We start from the raw sequence: 4,815 nt of genomic DNA on the forward strand, positions 1-4,815 counted from the left end.
AAAAAAAAAAAAAGAAGAAAGAGAGTGTTGCAGCATAATCACAGTGTCTGGAACACAGGAGAGACTAAACAATATTTGAAAAATGAACAAATACTTTAATAGCAGGACAAGGAAAGGGATTTTCCTATTTTTCAGGGGTGAGTTTTGTTCACAATGTTCATTTTGGAACTAAATGAGAGGATCTCACATTCTAGCTATGAACATGTTAACATCTATAGGCCCTTCTGTGGCTCTGTGGAGAAAAATGTGAAGAGTTTATAAACGGGATGCTGTGGAAGACTAGATCTCCATCTTCCCTATAGCTAGGGGTGGTGAATGAGTCGCAAATGGCAATTTTAGATGTTCTTAAAGAGAATTGACTCAGATAAAAGGTAGATTCTTTTTTGCTTCCTTTTCACTGTTTATCTGGAACACAGATGTAATTACTGGAGCTCCAGCAGCAATATTGGGCCATGAGACACACTGGAGGAAGGAAAGCTTCTGTTAAGAATGATGGGGAGCAGAAAGATAAAAGGAATCTGGGTCCCTGGTGACCATGAAGCCACCAATCTCAGCTTTAGACTGTCCACCTCTTGACCTCTTTCATGTAGGAGACATGAAACCTTTATTTTGTGTAAGCCTAGAACTGAGTTTTCCATTATGCACAGCTGAGCCAAATGCTAACTTATACCCTGCCATTTTTATCATTCTTCTCAGGGGCTCGACTGTCAGGAATTTCCTTTCTTTTACCTTCTTTCATAGCTTTCCCTGCCACCAGCCCTCCACCTATCCTTAAGTCCAGGGGTCAACAAACTTTTTCTTTAAGGGCCACACAGGAACTATTTTAGGCTTTGGGAGCGATATGATCTCTAGGGCGTATTCAGAGGAAACTCAACTTGCTATTGTAGTGCAAAAGCAGCCACAGACAATACATAAACAAATGTGTGTGGCTATGTTTCAGCAACGCCTTCTTTATAAGAACATGCAGCTGGCCCGTTTGCTGACCTAGTCTCTCTCTGTTGTCCAGGCTGGAATGTGATAGTGTGATCTCCACTTACTGCAACCTCCGCCTCTCGGGTTCAAGTGATTCTCCTGTTGCAGCCTCCTAAGTAGGGATTACAGGCGTAAGCCACCATACTTGGCTAATTTTTTTGTATTTTTAGTACAGATGGGGTTTCGCCATGTTGGTCTGGCCAGGCCAGTCTTGAACTCCTGGACTCAAGTGATCCACCTGCCTTGGCCTTCCAAAGTGCTGGGATTACCGGCGTGAGCCACTGCGCCCTGCCCTGACCTCTGCTTTCAGCTACAAACTTGAAAAATAGCTTTTGCTCATAAAGTGATTGGAGACAGCCTGTTGCCCAACAATGTCCCCCTTGTTGGAACATGATTTTTCCCAGGCAGGCCATGTCTTATTAGTGTGTATATTTCCATTACTCAGTACAGCACTTGGCATATGATACAGTTTCAGTATATATTTTCAAACAAATAAATTGAAGTGAAGAATTGAGCCAAGGAGACAACAAGATCTTTGAAGGCCAAAAGACTGAAGTTGGTGGTAATGAGACATCAAGCTCTGGATTGAACTGAAATCCTTTGAAGTGAAAACCTCCTGAGTGTTTGTGAAACTTGAACTTAACAAAAATATCTCTTCTTATTTTTTTGAGCAGATTAATCCATGGCTCCCATAAAATCTTCTGCATATTAAACAACAGAGTAAGAGCAACACCCCTTCCTCTCCCTCCACCACCAACTTAGTGGAGACCTAGACCCAAGGATGGTGGAGCTGTTCCTCATCGTCTGAGCCTGCTTCGGTGAATGCGCATGAAGAAAGTTGGAGAACAGAATAGTCAAACCAGGTGAGCTGAAGTGGGTCCCTGCTTGCTGGAACTGGAGAGAAGGGTCATTTCCAGCAGGAGGGCTGCTTCCACTGCCTGGGGCTACAGCGGGGGACTGGGCCACATCTGTGACCAAGTTTTGCTTCTTTCCTTTCTGGAAGATGGGTATAAATAGTGACTGGTTTCTCTGGACAGAGGCTACCTGCACTGTTCAAGGGACAAAATCCACATGCCCTACCTGCAAACTCACACTTCCGTCTTTCCCTATTTATCTCGTAAGCTCACAGTTTGCTGGGCATGGTACAAGATAAAAATGAGGAATAATGAATACTTATAGTGTGAAGGTGTTTGTTCCAGTTTTGCTCAATTCCCTGAGACTTTACATATTCTGGTCCACATTCCCTTATCTGAAACCCTTAGGGCCATATGTGTTTTGGAATTCAGAGTATTTTGGGTTTCAGAAAGGCAAAACAGTGCACATATTATATATTATGTAACATCCCCAGTGCAATCTCAACAAGCACCCCTTGACCAAACATATTACTATTTGTGCAGAAAAATGAGTATTCACACTCAGCAGGACCAGTGAAGACTGCCAGTAGTGTCATTCACGTCAGGTCAGGTTTTGCCACCAAATAAATTTTGATGCCAAGTATATTCAAAGAAAAAGGTTTTCAGAATTTTTTGTATTTCAGAAATGTAGATAAGGGATTCTGGGCCTGTATTCAGTCTTTCTCTCTCTCTCTCTCTTACTTTCTCTTTTCTTTCTTTCTTTCTTTTCTTTTCTTTTTCTTTTTTCTTCTTTCTTTCTCTTTATTTTTTTTTCTCATTTATTTTATTGCATTTTAGGTTTTGGGGTACATGTGAAGAACATGCAAGATTGTTGTATAGGTACACACGTGGCAGTGTCTCTTTCTTTCTCTCTTTTTTTTTTGAAGACAGAGTCTTGTTCTGTCACCCAGGCTGGAGTGCAGTGGCCCTCATAGCTCACTGCAACCTTGACCTCCTGGGCCCAAGTGATCCTTCTACCTCAGCCTCCCAAAATGTTGGGATTGCAGGTGTGAGCCACTGCACCTGGTCAATATTGTCTTTCTTAAAGTACTATCTCCCAATGATTCATTATTAATTTTCCTACAGAAGCACATCTGTATATATACTGCATCGTGCTCTGCATAGTAATCTCATTTTCAGACTTGAAACTGTTTTTCATGGAGTCATGAGCACTGCCTTACACTGCCATATATGTATACACACACACACACACACACACACACACACATATACATACATACATTATATGTTTACAGTTGATGAAACCAAGGCCAGGAGGCTTTGGGGGGTGGTGTGGCACAGGGAAACACAGGGCCTTTAACTTCTTTATTTTTTTTTTGGAGATGGAGTTTCACTCTTGTCACCCAGGCTGGAGTGCAATGGTGTGATCTCAGCTCACTGCAACCTCCACCTCCTGGCTTCAAGGGATTCTTTTGCCTCAGCCTCCCGAGTAGCTGGGATTACAGGCTTGCGCCACCATGCCTGGCTAATTTTTGTATTATTAGCAGAGATGGGGTTTCACCATGTTGGCCAGACTGGTCTCGAACTCCTGACCTCAGATGATCCACCTGCCTCAGCCTTCCAAAGTGCTGAGATTACAGGCGCAAGCCACTGCACCTGGTCAGGGTCTTTAACTTCTAGTTCTTTGTACTTGTCATTGCTGCTTGTTTGCAAACAATGAGAGTGATGGTTTGTATATATGCCCAGGGGTTAGAAGGAAGAGAAGCTGGGTCTCAGGCAGTGGTTCTCAGCAGGGGGCCATCCCCCCTACCCAACTTTCTCCATCCTCCCCACAGGTAGGAAGGAGGGCAAGTTGGCAACATCTAGAGATATTTTTGGTTGTCACAACCGAGGACAGGGTGCCATGGCATGTAGTGGGTAGAGGCCAGGGATGCAGCCAAACATCCTCTAATGCACAGGACAGCCCCCACTGTCCTCTCTGTAATAACCAAGGAGGAACCTGTCCTGAAGGTCAGTAGTGTTGAGGTTGAGAATATAGCCTAATTCAGAAAAAACCCCACTCAAAAGGTCTTGGGTTAGGAGACACAGCTGATTACTTTCTGCATCAGTGACTGTTTATGTGGCTTTAGGCAAACCCTCCAGCCAACCCCAGGCACTGTGTGGGTACTGCGCCCAACCCCTGCACCCTACCCCCTAAAAACCAAACCACACCTGCCTTCTGCCAACTGAAACCACGTGCCTCTGACTCAGATGGTGGTCTGGAGTCCCAGTCAAGGATGGGCTATGCTACTGGCCTCTGAGGGAGAGTGAACAAAGGGCTTTCCTCTCTGCTGTGGGAGTATGCTTATAGAAACGGAAAACCTGGTCAAAGTAATAAAACGAATGCCTTTAAGATCAGAATGGTGATTTTACCTTTCTTGTCTCTTGATCACTTTGTCTTGCAACGTGGGAAAGGCAGTGTTGTCTTTGGTAACTTCTGAATCCCCAGCAGAGGGCAGACATTGCTTACCTAAAGGAAAAATCCAAGTTCTGTGCCTTCAAGTAGCGGCTAAAATGCCTGTATCTGCAGGAACCAGCTGACTGATGGACTAGCTTTCACGGCCGTTCCTTCCTCTGTGTCATAATGGACATGATGATGGTTGTCTCACTTAGTAAACATTCTGTGTCTGGAAAGATTCGATTTGTCCTTTTTTTTTTTTTTTTTTTGGCAACAATTTTGAGGTGATTTGAAAAATCTTTCTTGAAGAATTAAAAAAATTTTCCAATTAAAAATAATGTAAGCTCATTAGAAAAAATTGAAAAATAAATAAAAGCACAATTTTTCTTACCCACTCAAAAAGGACCATTGTTAGTTTTTTTGGTGTGCTTTTTCCTTCCAATCTCTTTTCTATTAAAACTTCTGAAATGTGAAATTAAAATTTCTTGAAATTTTCTCAAAAAGCTAAAAAAATTTCTAATTAAAGATAATGCAAGCTTATTAGAAAAAATT

This window comes from Cebus imitator, unplaced genomic scaffold, assembly GCF_001604975.1.
Source record: "Cebus imitator isolate Cc_AM_T3 unplaced genomic scaffold, Cebus_imitator-1.0 Scaffold379, whole genome shotgun sequence".
Classification (NCBI taxonomy): domain Eukaryota; kingdom Metazoa; phylum Chordata; class Mammalia; order Primates; family Cebidae; genus Cebus; species Cebus imitator.